The sequence below is a fragment of the Thunnus albacares genome, chromosome 24, assembly GCF_914725855.1.
Source record: "Thunnus albacares chromosome 24, fThuAlb1.1, whole genome shotgun sequence".
In the NCBI taxonomy this organism is placed as follows: Eukaryota; Metazoa; Chordata; class Actinopteri; order Scombriformes; family Scombridae; genus Thunnus; species Thunnus albacares.
Genome location: NC_058129.1, coordinates 19,706,162 through 19,728,171, shown reverse-complemented (window position 1 = coordinate 19,728,171; position 22,010 = coordinate 19,706,162). Strand labels below are relative to the sequence as shown.

The window sequence follows — 22,010 nt, the reverse complement described above, 5'->3', positions numbered from 1 at the left end:
TGTTGTTCAGCAGCAGCTGGAGGAATGAGAGGAATGTAAATCAGCGCTGCTGCTTTCACACTAAAACACTCAACAAATTACCGAGACGACGGTCTGTCGGCAGGACGTCTGTTCACACTCACACACACTGTGATCGGTGTGTTTGGATCACTGAGGTCTGCTCCACGTGCTCGCACACACACACACAAAAAAAAGCTGCTGAAATCAGAGCGAGCGTCCCTGGCGGAGCAGAGCATGATGGGAAGAATGAGGCGTACCCACCCACTCATCGCATCACAACACATCCGCCTGCTTCACACGTGCATGCTGGGAACAGCCGCAGAGCCAAAAACTGCTGACATGTTTTCTCCGTGTCGGAGGGAAGTTCTGAACACAGTGATGAAGAAGAGGAGGAGGAGGAGGAGGAGGAAGAAGAGGAGGAGGAGGGGAAACCCAGACACTTGACTCTCCGTTTGTGAACGCAGCTCATCCGACACGTGCCGTCACATGCGACAGGATGGAGGGAAGATGCGTCGCTGCCAGCAGGTGATGCACAGACATTAAAGGAAGAAGAGGCGGGAAAGTGATGACAGACACTCACCAGGCAAACATCTGAAACCTCAAAGTTTTATTCCTCAGGTTCCCAGTGTTTCCAGTGTTCCCAGTGTGTTAAACCAGCAGCAGTCAGGTGTCTGTAATCATTCCTCCTGTTCATACTGGATATTAAAAGATCCTTCAAATGTGTTTTCAATGGAAGTGATGGAGGATAAAACAGTCATTTAAAAGTCTGTGTGAAGCTTCTATTCAGCTTCAGCAGTCTGAGTTAGTCATATCAAGTGGATATCTGACACATTTACAGTCTTTGTGTTTCCCTGTTGAGCTGCAGGTGGAAGTATAGTAACAAAAAGAGGAACTTTGGCACTAAAAAGACTGTAACGTTGAAAGATATCTACTGGATTTGACTCATTTGGACGCTGAAGTTTCATATTAGCTTCAGATAAACTTCCATTGTAAGGTCATTATGAAGGGATCTTCTAATGGTCAGTATGAACAGGAGGAATGATTACAGCAAGAAAAACAGATTTAATGTTCATTTGATGACTGACTATTGGTTTAAGACCATTTGAAAAAGTGTGAACTCGTCCTTTAATACGTTCATCTCGACAATATGTTTCTGTGCAGGAGATAATCTGAGAAAAGAGTTTCACTGACGAGGCAGTTTGAAACAAAATGAAATCATCAAAGTGAAGAAGTCGATCAGATTTCGTTGCTTTTGAAGTGTGAAAGTTTCAGCTTTAAACCGGCAATAAAGAGTCTGACAGCTGCAAACAAGCTTCAACACGCTGCTCGCCAGAGTCAACACTTCTTGAGCCTCTCAGGCTGTAAAAGTTCACTCCTCTTTTCTTCTTCTCTCCTTCTTTTTTTCCCCCCCCTTTCACGTCTGCGTTCATGAAGCTTGTTGTTGTGGCGAGCAGCAGCGTTTACGCTTCGTCCCGTAAACCTTAACCGCTCACACATCAAATGGCGGCGAGGCTCGATGGGCTCAGACTAATTTAGGGGGCCATTATTACAGCGTCGACTCTCAGCCCGAGGCTCCTTCAGCACTCTGCCAATTAGGCTAACGAGGTGCTGTTATCCTACGGCAAATTAAGAATCAACAAGTCAATTTTCCAATTAAGACTCAAGTTTAACGGAAAACAAATAGATTTTTTTTTTAAACACAAGTCTGGTTCCATTATCACTACTACTACTATTATTACTACCACCACTATTAGCACTAATAATGATAATAAAAACTTTGTTCCACTCAAGTTACGACATGAAAATATTGAACTCTTATGTTACCCAAAAAACATAAAAATAAACAAAAAACAGTTAAAGTAAACACCTTTAACAGAAAGTGGTACATGTTCTGCACAGGTTTATACAGACTTTATAAAAATACTAATAAACATACTACTACTGCTAACAATATTCATATTACTACTAATAGGGTATTTTGCTTTATATACGTGACAAAAATATCACATTTAATATCTGAACTACAGAATTATCTCGTTTATTGACTTCTGCTGCTGGATAAGAAAAAATAAGCCAAAAACAGTCAATGACTGCAGTTATTTTAGCTAATAAGCTAACAGTTTAGCTTTTTGTTGTTCTATGGCTTATTAAGACTAAACTGTGAACATTCGCTTTGCTTTATTTGTGTGAATTTGAACCCTGACGTTACCCAAAAACAGATAATGTACTGAATGAACAGATGTTAGCTGTTAGCTCACTGTTAGCAATCAAGTTCGAACAAATACAACTAACCAACATATCACGGAAGTCTAAACTATGTTGTAGATTTACAGATGTTATATTTTATAGATTATTTTCCCCTTGTTTGACTGCAGTAAAACCAGTTTCAAAGTCAGACAGATTCAGGATTTTGCTCAAACTGAAGCATCGAACCATTAAAATTCACGTCATGTCTGTTAGATCACAGAGTGACTCAGCAAAGGAAATTAGCTTGTTGTCGTGAAATACTCGGTGCTGAAGCTTTGTGACCAACTTTGAGAGGCTAATTGAAGCTACCAAGCTAACTAGTAACATACTACCACTAGCCAGCTGCAAGCTAGCCACTGCCAGTGAGCAAGCTAGTTAGCAACTGTGCTAATGGTGACTCGGTTGCTAACGGGACAATGTGCTTTAACTGCATTAGCAAGCAAGCAAGCAACAATAACTTCACATTGATAAAGATTTATTTAGACTTGATCTTCACTGTGATAGATCAGTACAGTATGACATCACCGGGGTTTTTAACGGTTTTTATGACAGAAAATTAATCGAATAATTGTTTTAGTCTTTTCTTAAAGCAAAAATATGAAATATTTGCTGGTTTCAGCTTCTCAGAAGTGAGAATTAGAAGCTTTTGTTTGTCATACATGATGACAAACTGAATATCTTTGTGTTTTGGACAGTTGTTCGAACAAAAGACATTTAAAGACCAATCTCACCCAATGGTGTACAAACAATACAGGTCTACACTTTAAAAATACATGCAATAAGTACACTGCATTTTCTACATTTTTGCATGTCATTTAACACCGTTGGTTAGGTTTAGGGAAAGATGATGGTTGGGTTAAGATACTAAAATACGCTACAAATGTTAAAAATGCTGCTACTCACGGTGAAAATTTCAGGTTCAAACAGTGCTCTCCTGCTGCTTTGCAACTGGCTGAATAATGACCAATATTTACTGACACTTCACAGAAAATAAGTGTCAGTTGCAGCTCCACTAACCACGACTACCAACTCATGAAGACGGCTGTATTTTTTAGTGTACAGTGTCTTTTATTGTGAAGGCCTGTGTGTTTTATTGTGAAGGACTGAGCTGGCAGCTTTCAGTCTGCAGAGACGCTGGAAACAAACTGCTGCTGGCGCTCGAATAACAGCTGCTTTGTTTCAGTCTGTTCATGCTAAAAAAAGGAAAATCTACTGGAGGTGTGAATGTTTGTGAGTTTTACTCTGCTGGGCTGCAGAACGCGGTAAACACCTTTCTGTTTTTTTTATTTAGAGGGTTGTTTTACCTGCCTGAGAACATGTGAGGTGACCTGATACACTTCTTTCACCATCTGCCAGAGGTGGAAGAAGCACTCAGATCCTTTACTGCAGTAAAAGTACCAATACAGCAAAGTAAAAATACTCAATTAAAAGTAAAAGTACTTAGTTAATACTAAAAAAAAATACTAGTTAAAGTATTGCAGTAAAAGTACATAAGTATTATGAGCTTGATGTAGTTAAAGTACTGCAGTAAAAATACATAAGTATTATGAGCTTGATGTAGTTAAAGTATTGCAGTAAAAGTAGTGGTTTGGTCCCTCTGACTGATATATTATTATATATGACATCATTAGATTATTAATAGTGAAGCATCAGTGTTAGAGCAGCATGTTACTGTTGTAGCTGCTGGAGGTGGAGCTAGTTTACACTACTTTATATACAGTTAGCTAGTTTAGTCCAGTGGTTCCCAACCTAGGGGTCGGGCCCCTCCAAAGGGTCAGCAGATAAATCTGAGGGGTGGTGAGATGATTAATGGGAGAGGAAAGAAGAAAAAACAAAGTTCTGATACACAAATCTGTTTTCAGTTTTTGGACTTTTTCTCTAATCTTTGATTTTTGCTGAAATATTGGATCATTTGAACATTTATTGAAATGAAAGCATGTGAGAAGTTTAGAGGGAAAAATCACTATTTGGTGGAGCTGTTAACAACTCATAGACATGTGAAATGTGACCTCGACTACACACTGCTTTTTGTAAGACGTCAAAAGACAAAAAGGTTGGAAACCACTGGTTTCATCTTTAACAATGTGTTGTATTTTAAAAGCTTGTTATATTATCCATTGTGTCAAATCTTCATCTGAAAAGTAACTAAAGCTGTCAAATAAATGTAGTGGAGTAGAAAGTACAATATTTCCCTCTGAAATGTAGAAAGTAGCATCACATGGAAATACTCAAGTAAAGTACAAGTACCTCAAAACTGTACTTCAGTACAGTACTCGAGTAAATGTACTTAGTTACTTTCCAGCACTAGTCGTCTATAGATCCTGTAAGAAAACTAACCTTCATCTTTTACTGCAATCAGCTGATAGGCTCAGCTGTCTCTCTTAAACCAATCAAATGTCTCTTCCTGCCAAAGCGCCAGCATTGCGTCTGCGTGCCAGAGCCCATGCAGCACCTGCATCACATCATGGTGATGAGCGGTGAAGCCTCCGACGATTATATAACCTCCTTCACTCTGCTCTGCTTCTCTTTCTGCTCAGTACAATGCTGCCTTTGTCTGCCCTCCGGCCTCCAAGTCTGACACAGAAAACAGAAAACATTCAAACCTTTAAAAAGCTCAAATAGACAATAAATATTTAACCACAACATACGACTTATCCCTTAATTGTCCTTAATGTGTCTATTAAATTCCGATTAATTGAGCATTATAAATGTAGAGGGGGATTTTTTTTATTGTTTGAGTTATAGAGACAACAATAATAATTAATAATTGCAGTTTACAGGGTTATTAATGTGGAAAAAATCCATTAAATGACCCCTGACTGATTAGCTTCATCTGGACTCAATTTGATGGTTAAAAAAAAGTTTTCATGCTTTAAACATCTCTGAATACAAATCCACCAACTGACATGTTGCATATTGTTCATTAAACAAGGTGCAAAAATAGAAATTTAAAAAGCAGTTTTTAGGCAGCAGTTAGCATTGAAGCTAAATCAACTGTCAGCTAAACCCAGCTGATACAAGGTTCAACATTGGATTTTCTCTTTTGATGCTGCTCTCACTCTTTATGCTAAGCTAGTTTAAACACGTCAACACCAGGTAGCTACAGGCAGCATCAGATATGTTAGCTGTTTTTAACTACCATAATATTAGGTAGCAAAGAGAGCTAACATTATGTTAAACATGCTTTAGCTGTCGAACATCTACAAACTATAAACATATAATGTTGATTCGGCATTCAGTGTGAGACTTAGAGACCTCAGATGTAAATTTGTGATTCTGTGACCCATCAGATCCGTGGATTATCCGCTGTGCCCGCGGAGATAACTGCAATCCGTGCAATGGCGCACATCACTACTGTCTATGCACAAGCTGTGTTTGATAAGTGTTTAAGGCTTAGAAATAATCATCTAAATATGCGCTTTGGCTGATATAGTCACACACAGCCAGGGTAGTGCTGTGTTTTGTTTAACCGGGGCAACATATTTGCGAGGTCCTGCTAGCAAGACATTTGTGACTGAGGAGGTAGATGGACCGGTACCGCAGGAACATTTCAGGGTCGTCTTTAGTCTCGCGCCCCGCTCCAAGTTGCCCGTCCTGGATTAGGCTAGCAGTTTAGAGGATAGCAGTTTCCCCCACGTAACCGTGTCCTGGTGTAACACCGGTTAGCTAAAAACAGCTTCTGCAACATTAGATGAACAAAATCTAATTTAGCTGGCTACAAGCTAAGCTAACATAATGTATGCTAATAGTTTGTAGCTGCCATAATAACAACTCGATATAAAAACATAACATTAATTTCTTGTGCAGCTGTTTTGTAGAAATATTTGCTAGAAGTTTCCTTGTAGATGCTCCCTGTTTTAAATGCTAAATTAGATACTTGTTAGCTACAAAAAGCTACTGTTACATTGGATATGCTAGCTTTTTGTAGCTACCTAGCTAGCTAAGATAATGTTGGAAATGCAATTAGCTGCCACATCATCAACCAGCTAATTTATTTTTTATTAATTTACTTACACACACTGGCTGTTTTAAGGCCAACAGTCTCTCCTTGTTTCCAGTCTTTATGCTAAGCTAGGCTAAATATATTCAGAAATTAAACTAAGGATCATTTTCTCATCCAAAAACAAAGAATTTCAAAATTTCAGACTGTTTCTTTCACACATTTCCAGCACCGCTAATCGCTGCATCGACTCATCAGGCTTCTTTCCACCTGTTCCTTTATTGTTTCAAACTATCAGGAAGTTTCAGCTCCCAGACTGTCACCATGCGGCGAGGACACGCCATGCCAGCCGCCTTCTCCGGCTCTCAGGTGGGCTGCTGGGTAATGAGGTAATTACCAGAGTGATTGTTTGGTTTTTCTTTCCGAACGCCTTGAATGGTTTTCCAGAGACACGTGTGGAGTCTGCGGGACTCGAGCCAGAGTGTTTGGAGCCTCAGATTCTTGTCAGGAGGGTGGAGGGCTTCGGATGAGATGGCAGATGAGACAGAAAGAGGAAAGTAAAAACACAAAGACTTCTTCAGTCCTGGTCTGTGCAGCGTTCAGGAGCTGCTGGGAAACTGGCATAGAGACAAGGGAAACGATGACGATGACTCCTCATGCTGGGGATGAGTCGGTTTCTGTGGTTAGCCAAGTTTATTTGGAATAGAAATCGAAAGCAACCGCTCAAATTAAAACCCAAACTGTCTGCTGTAAACATCCATCAGAGATTACACACATTTCAGTTGCCTTCACTTTCACTTCTTTCTACATTTTCTTTACTTGCTGTACAAGAAAACTCATTTATTTACCTTCAACTAAGTAATTCACTGACCTCCTCCTTACTAATCCTCCTTTTACCTTCAGTTAACGTACGTAATGCTGCGTTAATGTCTTGCTACATGTCTTTTACTCTTCATCTTACTCACACACAATTAGATATTATCGTGATTGCACAAATTGTTATCTAGTTAGCACAAGATACTAGATAATATCTGATCTGCACACATTTTCTTGTTTGAAAAAGCTATTATTCTTTACACAATTAAAAACTATCTTGATCATACAGTTTAATATCATGGTCACAAAGACAATAGCTTCTGCACACGAGATTTTAAGATATTATCTTGATTGCATAAGGTATCTTGTCTGCAAGAGCAACTTCTTACTCGCACAAGATATTATATATCTTTTGTACCACTTATCTTGATTTATTTACAAGTTGTTATCTTGTTCCAACAAAATAAAAATGATATTGATTGCACAGGATATTATTTATGGTTTGGAGCGGTTATCTTGTTTGCAAAAGTTATTACCCTTTGCACAAGTTACAATCTTGTTGGCAGAAGTTATCTTGTTTCCACAAAATAAAAATGTTAAGTTAATATCTTGGTTGCACCACATAATAACTTCTGCACAAAAGATATTAGATATGATCTTGATTGCACAAGTTATTATGTTGTTTGCTAAGTTGAAGTCTCCAGTATATCTGACCTGACAGAGCAGGGACGCCTTTTATCATCGAAAGTTTGTCCTGCAAAGAGGTTAAATGGGAAGTTTAGTGTAGTATTTAACCACAGACAGCGTTTTATACCTTCAAACAGTGAACTTGGTAGTCACACAACAGTCTTGTCTGAGGACATGAATATAACTCTTCCATCATTATCTTCCCTCCCTAATGACGTGACCACAGCACAGATACAGGAAGTAGGCGACGTGACCTTCCTATCTTTAAGTCCTAAGTCCTTAAGTTTTTAAGTCCTCGTAGCTGAGAGAAAATCTGCTGTTGAAAGACAAAGCTAGATATCAAAAACACCTTCTGAATAAATCTTGACTCCTGTTAAACCTGGAGGAGGTTCCAGTGTGGAGGAGCAGACCTCCCTAATTCCATGTTCAGCTCTTATGGAGCCATAAATCAGCTCGAACTCGATCCATCATGGTGCAAGAGTTCTGTATTCTTTCCACTCTGGAAGTAGTTCAGTGGGTTAAGTTGGTCCCAGCGACTCAAAGATGTATTCAAACTCCTTATAAACACGGTAAACTTTAAGCCCTGAAAACAAACTGGCTCTGGATGCCTAAAAAAAAAATCCAAATCTGGGACGTTGAAACCACATTTTTAATTGGTCAATAACATTTCGACCCACATTCTCGTTCACTACCGTCAGTGTGAAAACAAAAATAAACCTGTTTTATATAATAAGTGGAAAGTTTCTACAAGTTCTGACACTGTGTTCGTGTACGCCATGACCCGTTTTCCAAGGCTGCTACTGGAGATGTTGATTCTGGTGACTCTTAACAGACGAAACCTGCTAGCCTAGCAACATTACAGCTACAAACAACCCATAATGCAACACTCTCTGTAAGAGACACTCATTCCATTTAAGAGGAAAGTATATTTTATGTCGTCTCACCCTTGAATATAATACAACCTATGAATAATATCGTCTTATATTCCAGTCAACGTGGTATTTTTCGTTTTTTCCATACAGGCGTTTATGTCCTGAGATACTAAAGGAAAAGATGGATCAGAAGAGGTCTGATTAATAAACAATTAATCTATTACTCATATCCATCCCAGCAGTTACTTTGTCACGTAGAGAAAAAAATGATTTAACACATATTTCTGTAAGTGGACTTACAACAACCTGTGCAGCTGCAAACTGTTTTTTTTGATTCATCTTTGTGGAAAGTTTTCTGTCTCTGGCGTCTCCATTCTCACTCCTTCTTCAATAGTTCTGATTGGTTGATTGTTTTCCAACCAGGCCTTCATCAGATCAGAGATGTAGGCGTTTATTGGAAGTTACTCGCTGGTGTTTTGTTGGCATCCTGAAGGAGCACCTGACCACGGTCTGAGGTGGTAACGTCAACCGGCAGAATCTCTCTGAGTTTCACCTCATAAATCTGCTCATATCCTCCTTTTCTGTTGCTCAGCACTGACTCATCCAAACTCAGGACAGGAGGAGGTGATAGCCATCCTCTCCTAGCTTTACGGAAATTCACCAAACACCCTCTAAGATGGATGACACATCAGAACACAACAGATTAATCAGAAATCATATTAGAAACTTTTTTTTTTTTTTTTGGTTGTTCCGTCTCCTCCTCGTGCTGCTCAGCTGCTGCAGTGATTTGGAAAGTGTTTGCAGATGTCGCCTGTTCGGGGCCAATGCCACCATGTCAGCTCCCCCACTTGGAACGTCTCAGATTTGGAAAGCAGAGCGGAGAAGAGGATGGCTTATTTTCCATGCCAGCTTACATGAAGAAAAGCTCTGTGAGGAGAGAGCACTTTCTCAGAAAAAGAGTTTTAACCAAAATAATCCTCCTCTTTAACTGCTAGTGAAAGACATAAATAAGACGAGTTCTTCCAGAATTTAAGGAAATCCCCCAAAACACCAGAGAGGTTTTTTATTCTGTTGTTAATTTTACAGCTCTGTTAGGTTGGATTTGTTTGGAATTTAAGTTCTCAGGAGAAAAGCTGCAACAAACTTTGATAAATACAGTTGATTAAACATCGACTGTGATGGATTCAAATGTCTGCAAGCTGATGAAACAAATGAGCTGAAATCAGTAAAACCAGAAACCTGTTTGTCGGAGCCAAAATGTACATTTAGCCTGTGTTGTTTATTTGTTTAGGCTGCACATGGATGTAGTTTCACATTATTTACCTGTCTCTTGTATGGCGGGACAGAGACACAGAGGGTTCATAGGGCTCTGATATTTTCTGTTGATCGTCACATCACATAAGGTACCAATTTAGTCTTCAGTTAATTATTCCAAAACAACAACTGCTTGTCAGTCTTTTGTTGTTTTCATGAATAAACCAGATCAAACATCATCTGGACTTCAGTATGGATTTGTATGAACGCGTCACAGTTACGAGCCTACTTAGCCTCTTAGTGGCTTTTTTTCATTGATGGAAGTCGCTACAATTTAGTCGACAGAAAATAGCTGAATCAATGACACAACTGCATGGACGGGATTGAAAGGATTGACCGCATGGATGCCTTGGATCTCAAGAGTTTTGGATTGAATGGACATTGCTGGAACATTTGGACCGTTTTCCCTCTTGAGCTCGGGTTGGAGAAGCCACAATTGACTGCTGCTGCGGTGGAAACTCGCTTGTTGATAGCAGCACATTACAGCCCTCAGAAGCGGTAGGCTTTACACTTGTGGATTCATTCCTTCTGTGTATTTGTTGCTAGTTGAACACAGTTTGGATGTGTTGCCTTGTCCTTTGGGGACTGTTGGTTTTGGCTTGTGTCTTGCGTGCTTGGTTCGCCGAGGTCGGTGGAGGTTTTTGGCTGGTTTGACTGTAACGCTGCGGCTGCTGTGCTCTGTTGAGTTGAAAAATCGCATCGCCGACACGATTGAGATGTTGAACCATTGTGAATGCGGTTTATCTGTGGGGTGGCGTTTATATGTTGCTGTGTTTTCTTTATGAATGGTGCATGTTGGAAAATGGCAAAATGAGTGAGACAAATGAAGTGAATGATGAAATGGAAGAGAAGAAGGCCAGTCAAGCTCACAACCAAGTCGCTGGCTTGCAAAACTGAAACTCCTCAGAAGGAACGTCAATCAAATGTAAATCAAAAAGGAAAAAGGATGAAAATGCAAAGGATGTGTGATTCAAACTGGAGAAAGTGATTCAATTGTATGAAAATGCAAAACAGCATGATTAAGTTTGTATTGCTTCCCAAACAGGAACAGGAAACCCAGAGCGACTGGTTTAAACGCGCAACTAAATGCAACACAGATTTTATGGAAGTTGTGAAACAATGGCTTTTTAAAACTGGAAAGGCCCTTTCTGCAAACAGGTCATATGACTGCAGATTTACCAACTGCTGCAAACTCAGACATTTCTCCAAAGGAGGAAACTCCCCACACTGATGCTCAACATTACACTCTCTCCTCCCACTCAAACATTAACGCAACATCTGACACACAGGATAAAATACAACCAGGTGAGAGTGTGTCAACCGTTGGAAACAGGAGGAGCAAAGCTGGAGATGGAAGCAACATTGCTGCTACTATGGCCAAAGTGAAGGGACCAGAAGCCTCAAAGGGATCCAGTGTCCGAAATGACTTAAACTAAACTAAAATAATCTAAAGTGTCAGATGGTATGGAGCCATGTCACACATCACATTACTATTCTGCATTAAAATGTCTTAAAACAACTAGATCTATGTTATATATTGTGTTGAGTTGTGTATTTACATTATTCTAAATGTTTCTGACAATTTTCAAACCCAAAGAAATCCATAATTTTAATCAAGATAACAGTCTGTTTCATTTGGTCGGCTGTCATTGGCGTCATACCCCTCTACCAAAGAGTATATGTGCACAAGACGGTGATCATCTTGTGCACATGTGTCAGCGTTGTGGCTGTTTGCCACAATGGCGTCTACCAAATACATGTACAAGATAATACGTCAGCATTGTGGTCGTCAGCCAGAAACTCTGCCATAAATTGACTTTTATTTAGTTTATGCCAAATTTTTACGATAACCAGATGAAGGATTTTAGTCATCGGACGTCTGGATCTTAAGTTGTCAGAGACACAAGCTGCACAAACATTAGCAGCAGCTCAGCTTGCAGCCCCTACCGGATGTCCTGTGTCTGCCGAACAGCCTCAGAGAAACACTGACTTTTAATGTGAAACTGCTTTATTCAGTGTTTTTACCGTTTTTAATCCCCGTATTCAAGACTTCTGTAGATAAGTCCGCTCCAGGTAAATACCTCATGAACACTGAAGGAATCCTAACCAATGAAGACAACAACTCCCATGATCCCGCACTACTTCACAACATCATCAAACTCCATCTTAAGTTACTGCTTGATTAAGAGACCCCTAGTGGCAGAAATTACGTATTGTGGAGTTAAAGCAGATCCTTTTGTAGTTGCAGTTACAAGACATGCAGTTACAAGACATGCATACACATGTACAAATCCTCCCAAAGCATGGTGTTAACAATCCACAAGCACCAATAATAACAACCGCAGACAGAGCCGTAACTCAAATCCAATCTCTCATCACAGCTCTTTTGACACTCCAGTCAAGCATCAGAAACCTGGGTGAACACGCATATGTAACATCTCCAGCTACATTACCTGCTTTAAGCAATGGTGAACAGAGCAATATAGTCTCTGCATTAGCAACAGTGTGTTTCTTCCATGCTCAAGAAGGAGATTCAAGTTTTTGATGGTGACCAACTTCAGTACCAAACGTTCAGTTAATCCTTTGAACACAGTAATGAAAGCAAGAACAATGACTCCAGAGATTGTCTCTATTATCTGGAACAGTACACAAGAGGACAACTACGGGAACTAGCAAAGAGTTGCCTGCATACGGCCTCAGACAGTGGATTCAGGAATGCTAAGTCTTTACTATAGGAGCATTTTAGCAACAAGCATAAAATTGCTAGTTTATATGGAGGCTTTTTCATGGACGTCAATAAAACCGTATGACACAAAAGTTCTACAAACATACATCCTACTTCTAAGAGGATGTTATGATGCCATGGAAGTCAACTACATGCATGAGCTTAACATGCCTGCTAATATGCTAGTCATCATAAAGAAGTTGCCCTACCGGCTGAGGGATAAATGGAGAACTGTGGGATGTGATTTCCAGGAAAAACACAAGCAAAGAGCTACCTTTAAGGACATGGTGGATTTCCTTTAGAGGCAAGTGAAGATTCTAACAGATCCACTATTTGGAGATATCAGAGACACTCCAAAAGTGAGCAAAGACGTAAGGAGGTCCAAGTCATAGTGTCATCCAAGAATAAAAGGAAGTATCTTTTCCACCACTGTGATAACTGCGGATAAGAAAAGTGATAAAGGAACTAAGGAAAAGGAAAGTTTGCCTGCTTGGAAGAGCTGTTTGTTCTGTGGAAGTGGACATGCTCTGGATGTGTGTCCACAGTTGGAAAAGAGGACACATAGTGAGAAAAAATTGCTTTCCTAAAAGACAATGGAATATGTCTTGGCTGTCTGCGTAAGAGACACATCAGCAAAGACTACAGGAAGTGACTCAGATGCAACATATGTGGTTTAAAGCATCCCAGAATGCTGCATAGGGGTAAGTCCAGGTCAATGCATCACACTTCTGGACCGCATCGTCATAGACATTAATAAAACCTGGTATGCTGATTTGGTCATATAAGTAACTCATGGAACCAAAATGTCTCAGATTGCTATTAAGGGAGATGTTGACTAACAAAGTTTGAACTACTTAGCGTATCTCTGTGACTTTGACTTGCCATATCTCCCTTAATATCGGTCATAGAGAAATAGTTCTCATATCGTGTTAAAGCTTTTTTACCAGCTCTATATTTTACTTTACCATGTTAACCCCAAAATGAAAGGTAACGGTCTTATGAATGATTACAATCTTGAAAATTGATTGGTAAAACAATCTATTTTTTAAAATGGGTAAAATTTTCACCAAAGTTAGGTTTTAATGTCATCAACACCTCCAGAAAGTTTGGTCTTTGGTTTTTGTGTTGTTGCCAAGATGTCGTTACTTATCTGAAGCGGCATCACATCACTAATTGTTTACAATATTGTTGAACAGCAGTTACTGATCAGTGCACGGTGCGTCAGACACATGCAAAACTACAATGCACTACTTTCTTGATGGGCTCCCAGGCCACTGGATAGTGTGCTCAAACAAATACAATATGAGTGGAATCATGAATCTGAAGATAAATGTTAATTCAGTTTAATTGCAAAAGTACTCTTACCTTACTGTTTGAATGTTGACGTGGTAATGAAGTTAGGAAGCAGTGGCTACACTCTCAACTTGTGCTCCTTCACAGCCTTCGATGCAGCCATTGTGTCTTTGCTCGACATTGTTTACATCCGTCCTGTTGCCACCACAGGTTCAACTACCAGAAGCACATCCTGGTGGTCCATCACAAGTGTATCAGGGTGGAACATGTATGATGGGACAAAGTTCAGGCTCTATTCTCCAGTGCTGAACATCGTCATAGCTAGCATTACATAGCTTTCTTCCGTTGTCAGCTGACAAAGTGGATGTCAGAAACTTTTCAGCGTACTCAGGAAGCAGGATTGAAAGGCTGTGCTCACTAAAGGAATCACCCAACTTCCAGAGCATCAAAGGTTACATTGTGGTTGCATATGATCATGAGTGTGTTGACAAGATGATGCCCTGAACTGGCTAATGCTGAGATGGAGATAATCTGCTTTTGCCAAAAGAAGTTTGCAAATGAAATCTCTGAATGAATGTTAAGAGGACTTTCCACGTTCAGAAACTCAACTCCATTCTTGAAAATTATGTATTGAGAGTTGGTGGTCGACTCTGCAGAGCAGCAATGCCACAAGAGATGAAACATCCCGTCATACTGGCCAAAGATTTTCACATTTCTGATCTAATTCTTCAACATGTTCATGAATAAGTTGGACATGGTGGTCACAGCCATATGTTATCCAGACTACGCCAATAATATTGGATTCCCGGTTCCACTGTGTTAATCAGAAAAACTGTGTCGAAATGTGGTTTATCAGCGTATAAATGCTACTCCTAGAGACAGCAGATGGCAGATTTGCCTCTGACAGAGTCTCTGATGAACCTCCTGTCACATATGTTGGAGTCGATTATTTTCGACACTTTGGAGTGAAGCGTGGGAGGAGGGTCGTGAAGCACTATTATTTATTATTTAGTATTATTTCACATGTTTAGCTGTAAGAGCAGTTCACATATAAGTGGCATCATCACTTGACTCTTTAATCAATACCCTTCAGTGTTTTAGCACCAGACGTCGTCAAGTGAAAGAACTAGTATCTGAAAATGGCACCAATTTTGTGGGGGCTCAGCACGAGTTGGGGGAGGCAACTGAAAGCCGGAATCAAGGTCAGATCCATAATACACCGCTCTAGAAAAGAATCAGTTGGATCTTCCATCCCCCTACACCATGGAGGTGTATGGGAAAGATGAATTAGATCAGTGCAAAAGGTTCTCAATTCCACCCCCTTGATGTGCAAAGTCTTGATGAGGCCATCCTCAACAGTCGTCCAATCACCAAGGTTATATAGATCCAAATGACCTTGAAGCGCTTACCATGAACCACTGTCGGCTTCTTAAGACTACGTCATCTCTAAAACCAGGACGGTTTCAGAAAGAAGACATATATGCTCACCGCAGCTGGAGGCAAGTTCAATATATGTCGGATCTGTTCTGGAGAAGATGGATTAAAGAATATCTTCCCCAACTGCAGGAACGACAGAAATGGTTTAACATCAGACGCAACTTCACACCAGGAGATGTGATCATTGTGGATGATTCAGCACCTCAAAATTCCTGGCTAACTGGAAACATTTTTGAGACCATTCTGGATAAAAAAAGGACTTATAGTTCATGTTCAGATCAAGACCAAGACCGGCTTTCTGAACAGACACATCAACAACAAAGTCTGCCTTCTTATTTTGTTGTTTTTTGGACCTTCATCACTACACAGATGTCAGACTTTACTGATCTAGAGTGGTGGTAAAGATCACTCTGTTGCCTCTGGCCTCATGAAGAAAGATAATCTCTCTAATATTGGAATATACTGTGTTTGATTATTTCATGTTAATGCTAGTATGCTAATGTTAACATTTAACTCTAAGCAAAGCATATTCTGCACCAGATTCTGTTTAAAAAAATGGTTGATTAACAGTTTCCCAACTTCAAACCATTTCTGTAAAAGCCTTTTTGTATTTTAAAGATCTTTTTATGTTTTTGTTTTTTTTCTCAAACTCAAAGACTCAAACTGAAAGCTGCTGAAATCACTTATGGGGGTTTTCTCCACATGACTACACTGAAAAGCTGTTTGCACAATTTGGGAATGTTTTGCATCTTGCAAACATACATTAACGTCAGAACCAGTGTGTTCAAAGCTGAGCTGTTAAGTGACTCAGTAGTTTAATAGACCACAGTGTGCTGAGGATTCATGCCAAAGATCATTTAGTGACAGAAGCTTTTGGCTTTTTAAATGTTGTTTTGGAAGATGACAGTGAAACGTGCTTCTGGTTTGGGAGTTCACCGGGTTTCGAACTTTCCTGCATGTTGTCCAGCGGCCGACAACAGGTTTTCTGTGTTCCTGGTGTCACCGTGACGACACACCCAGCCTGGGAAGATTTTTCTATTTCTGTCTCATCACTGTAATCAGCACAAACAACTGTGAATGGCAGCTGCAGTGGAAGAAGTTATACAATAATCTGATGTTGTTTAAAGGCTAAAAGCAGAGTCACAGAGCCAGAGAGAAACGTCAGGCTAATAGATCTCCTTCCAAAAAAAAAACCCAACAACACTAAGAGATGAGAAAGAAAATAATAATAAACATATTTTAAAATATTAGAAACACTTTTCAGTATAATGCAGTAAAATTACACAGCATCACAACTATTAACTTACTGTTACATCAGTTTTTATCAGTCATTTGTTTTCATTTAAATGGAAAGTCTGAGAATGTATGTAAACTGTAAAAATGAAAAAGTTCAAAAAATTCAATATTTGTTAAAAATTAAAAATTGTAACTTTAAGCAGAATAAATATTCAAAGATTAAAAGAGTTCATATCTTGTTTTTTTGTGGTTTTCTGTTATTTATATCCTGTTCTGGTGTCGGATGTTAAACAAGGTCAGAGTAATAAAACTTGAGGTGATGCTGCCTGCAAGACAAAACTCAGGGCTTCAACCTGCTCTGAACACTTTGCTTGGGATGTTTTTTCTGCTTTGCTGACGAGATGACGTTGGCTCGTCGCACAAGCTCATAAACTGCCATCTGTTCTGTAGCCTTCGTTGCTAAGGTGGTTGCTAAGGTGTTTCCATGTGTTGTTCAGCTCCAACATGTACGGATGGATTTGAGAAGTTGACATTTGGAGTAAAGAAGGAGAAAAAGAAGTGAAATCCTGCTACTATAGTTTGTTTACGTAGCCTCCGGAGCCGGAGGAAGCTTCCTGAAAGCTGACCAATCAGAACAGAGTGGGTTCATCAGGAGGGCGGGGCCTTAAAGAGACAGGAGCTAAAACGGCCTGTTTCAGACAGAGGCTGAACTGAGGGGCTGCATAAAGGACCAGTAGAAGATAAATAAGGAGTTTTTAACTGGAGATCATGCTCACCTACTCTTGACACTTGATTTGTTGATCACAACAAATGTTTATAGTTTATTTTATATCTCCTCGCTACACAAAAAGAAAGTAATAATGTGAACGATCATTTTATTATTAATAGAAGTCTTTCCAGAGACAAACTGCTGCTAACTCAACTGTTAGCCGACCGTTGGCTCATGCTGATTGTTGGTTGGATGCTGTTTGCTAAAAAAAAACATTAAACTTAATTTTAAATCCCAAAGATACTTTTGGGGGATTGAAAAATGAATAAAAACTGGAGAATTTCCCTAAAAATGTTGGTGTATAAAACAGACAATTTATTGCTATCTATTGACGGGTGAATACACTGATCACGTTTTATTTATAGTAACATAACTTTATATTTATACATCATGTAGAGACAAGCTAAGAAAACCAGTATACAGTGCTGATGGCTTTCACACAGTATCTCATATTTATGATTTCTTCTGTATTTGTATGTATGAAAACTCAAACAACATATTTTACAACCTTGAACTGTTGTGTCATGATGTTTTCAGTGAGTATCAGTAAAGTTTTGTATATTTTTTATAGACATTTTTCTTGTAGTTTGTGTTCTCGGGAGCTTTATGCTTTGTTCAGGTCACTAAATGATGAGTTCGACTCAGGAGAAGAATCCCAGTCATGTGTGAGGACAGTTGTGCTAAAGTCAACAAAAATAAACCAAACTGACTCCAATAAAAGTGACGTCAGACTGACTTCATCACGACTTTTAAAACGTACCATATTTCATGGTGTTTGGTTTCGCATATCACTGCAACAATGAATCTAAGACATCCTGGATGATGAAACATATAAAAGTGCAGCTCAGGTAACCCCAGATGTGACCCGTGACCTTCTTGAGTCACTTCCATTAAAGCTCCTGACAGCCTCAGATGCTCCAGACGTCACCTGTCCGGGTCTGAAGTGACATCAAACTGTTATTCACTCCCTGAATTCTGCTTTTCTTCTGCACATGAAACACAACCTGCCTCCAATTAGATGTAACCGATCGCATGAAACTGCGAGGACTTCCATCGTTTTAAGACCTTTTGTTTTTTTTGTTTTTTTTCCCCTTTTCGCGCTGAACGAAGCGGTTACGCAACCGAAGCTAACAGCCTCTGACAGGACGGGGGTTTGGATCCAGACTGCAGAGGGAAACAATCAGAGGGGCACTTGTTCTCATTGAGGACTGTGTTTCCCATTAAACCCCCACACAGCCAAGTCCAGATACTTTCCAGTCAGATAACTGTTCAAAAGACCGCCGGCGAGAGAGAGAGAGAGAGGGAGAGAGAGAGAGAGAGAGGCACCTGCCCGACCAGCACAGCACCAGGGACCTCAGATCGGCTCTGACTGAAACTTTGGCTCGGCCTCCTCACCTTCCTCCTCCTGGAAATGATGCATTATTACAACGCTGGCTCCCTGTCCAGCTTTTAACGCTCGGTGCTTTTTGTGCTGCCAGCTCACGTACGAGCAGTCAGGAAAAAACATCCTGTCTCGAACCATTCAGGGTCCAACTGCAGGTTTAGTCTCGCTGTGATTCTGACTTTTGACTGGTGCGCTATTTATAATATTATATATATTTACTTCCTGGTAACAGAGTGATGTTGCTGTCCCGCTGGGCAACTTTATCTTCAGTCTTATATAAAGACGTGTTATTAGGGTGATGCTGAAAGTTTTTTACAGTATTTTATTAAAGAAGCTTATGAGGTTTAATACTGAACTCTCCTAATAATGATCCTCTGTTGCCAGATTCCTTCCTGCTGCTGATCCTCCGCACCAGCTGTCTTCTTCTGTTCTTCATTACGTGTTGTTTTAAAGCAATAAAAACAAAACAAAAAAAAAAAAATCACATCCAAGTATTTATTTTCCATTTATTTATTTTTTCCCCATGTTCAGATTGTTGGAGCTGCTTCTACATTAAATGTTCAGTTTGTTCATTTAAACAGTGGTTACTGGTCTGAACTGGTCAATTGTTTTCAGAATAACTTTAGCAGATTTGTGCCCTCAGCTTCCTTCACAGCAGATGAAATCAAAGTGGAGTTTGTGTCCGTTTGGACAGCGGCAGGAAAACCAGCGGCGCTCTCTCTCTGCTGACAGTTAAATCAGCTCATGAAGAATCACCGGCTGGAAAAGCTCATTTAAAGCTGAATTATGAATCCGAGCCGCTTGTTTAGTTTGGCGTCGGTGAAAGCAGAGAGAGAGAGAGAGAGAGGGCTGCAGCGACCGACCGGCTGCGTTCACAGTTTTATGACTGTTACAGATGCTTTATGTTAGAGGAGGAAAATCCTGAAGTGATTGTTTACTTCAACTGCAGTTTGGAAGTTCCTACATTTCCCAGAATGCCTTTTGAAACTTTGTAACCCCTTTCTCTCTCTCTCGGTTTCTTCTTCTTCTCTGATAGATGATGATGGGGTTTTTTTTTTTCAAGAATCTGAAAAACTGTCAGTAAATCATGAAGTTTGCTCTTTATGTTTTAAATCTCCGACACGTTTACTGAACTTTAAACTGCTGGAAACATCTGGATGTGACCGGTAACCAGGAGGAAACACAGAGATGCATCATAGCGAAAAATCTGCATCCAATAAAGTCATTCGCTGATCTCTTTTCTGATGATCTTTTATGCGCCAGATGCTCCTCCAGTCCTCTTCCCAACCGCCCATGTGATCCTTCCTTTCAGGCATCATTTCTATCATATATAATAAAGCTCATACAAAATCTAAATTTCAGTCTTATGCCTTTGAAAGCTGACTGGGGAACAGATTTAAATGCACTTCCTGTGTTTGCATCCATCACTGGTTTTATGCGACGTAGAATATTTCACCGCAGTTATCGGACAAATCAAACTGTTTCCTGAGGTGAAACCCTGCAAATCAACTCCAGCTACTCGTGCTCATATGTCCTGGCTATGCAGCAAATCAGTTCACGCCCCCTGCTGGCCGTTTCCGGTGCTTCGTTGCCGGCGCGTTCCCTTTCAGAAGGTCGATTCTTTTCAAATGGAAAGATACGTTTCCTCCCAGTTTTACACGACGGTTTCATGACCGACTGAGAGGTTCCATGAATAACTTTTATAAAATATGGAACCTTTTCTTGGTTTATGTTTTAGAGAAAACATCCAGCTGCCTCCTTAAACTCTTTAAACTGTTTTTCATCTTCTGCATCGATTCATTTGTCAACCGTGACTATTAGTTTGTATCCATTCAGTCAGATACAAAGTTATTTTATAACTTTGATTTGTCTGTTTCTTTGTTTTTTTGTTCTCTGTCACGTCATTACTGTTATTATCTGTTGTTGTTTTTCTGTGTTTGTAAAACCAATTAAAATATATATATATGTTGAACTCCAATAATGAGTCGAAATCCTTTCAAATTCTTCATCAAATCAGTTTAACTTTCAACTTTTGTTCCCAACTCGAGTCGTAAATAACAAAAACTCAAAGGTTCAATTTCATTTATACTTTTTTAAGAGTCAGAAAAGCAACAACAGTGAACATGTTCCTGCTGCTGCATCAAATTATCTTAAAATTTATTGTTTTTGCCGTTTTCCTGCAAATTACGAGATTATTTTACCTTCAAAATAAAAGTTACTGCTGGTAAACAAACAAACAAACAAGCAGACAAACGAAGCAAAGAGGATCTGATCTCCACGTCCACTCACAAGTTTCTGGCTCGACTCTGTCCGGATGTTTGCTTACAGCCTGGATCAGATCCTGGACCAGATCCTGGATCAGATCCTGGATCAGATCCTGGACGGTTCCGAGTCATATAAAATAACAGAGAGACTCCTGAAGTTTTCTGCTCTTTGTCTCCTTCAGTCTCCAAAATAAGTCGGCGGCCTCGAAAAAGTTCCGACTTTAAGCTCAATAAAAAGGTGAAGAACGTGACCTTTGACCTTCCAGCTCAGCTGATCAGAAGGTCAAAGGTCACAGAGAAGCTCCTCCACTGTTTCTGTACCTGAACTGATAAAACCTGAGATTTCTCTCAGTTCAAACTCTGGTTTCTGATCCATATTTTATATTATTTTATATTATTTTATATTATTTTACATTATTTTACATTCTGACCGTCGTCAGCTGATCGAGCTCCAGCTGTTATGCAACAGAAACATTCTTTCCTTCAGCAGTCGATGTTTTTCTTTCCTCCGTCGAGCGTTTGTCATCAGTCTGTCGATGAAGACTGAAAGCTGTCAGCACTCTTCCTCCTCCTCCTCCTCCTCACTGCTGAGACACACGCTGCACGTAAATACATTAAGACTGAAAATTACACTTAAACATTAATTATTGACACTTTCAAATGTAAAAATATCATTAATGAAGATTAAAGCAAAAAAAAATTAATAGAAAATCAAATGTTGAAAAAAAACCTTTAAAGGAAATTAAGAAAATCTGAAAACTGTATTATATTTTATGTGTCTACTTAAAATAATATTCAATTATTAAATAATATCATAATTTCCACTCACAATAAAAAAAAAGAAAATTAGTAAATTAATAAATAGGAAAAAATAAACAGATTTTTAAAAATGTTTAAAAACATTTTAAAAATTTTAATTATTAAAAATGAAAACATCTAATGATGAATAAAATATTTAAAAAACAAAAAATCCATTTTTTTATAATTAAATTTTTTTTTAATGAAAATGACATGTAGAATCGATCA

The 22,010-nt window shown here is 39.3% G+C and overlaps 1 long non-coding RNA gene across 2 annotated transcripts; it reads left to right on the top strand.

The window, feature by feature from the left end:
* Positions 1-87: 87 nt before the first annotated feature.
* LOC122976137 lies at positions 88-20,624 on the top strand. Of its 2 annotated transcripts, XR_006400821.1 has the most exons (3): positions 88-525; positions 6,486-6,576; positions 19,105-20,624. It is a non-coding gene; the product is annotated as an uncharacterized LOC122976137 (long non-coding RNA). The 2 variants fall into 2 exon arrangements; XR_006400820.1 differs by lacking the exon at positions 19,105-20,624 and having other exon boundaries at positions 6,486-11,387.
* The last annotated feature ends 1,386 nt before the right edge of the window (positions 20,625-22,010 follow it).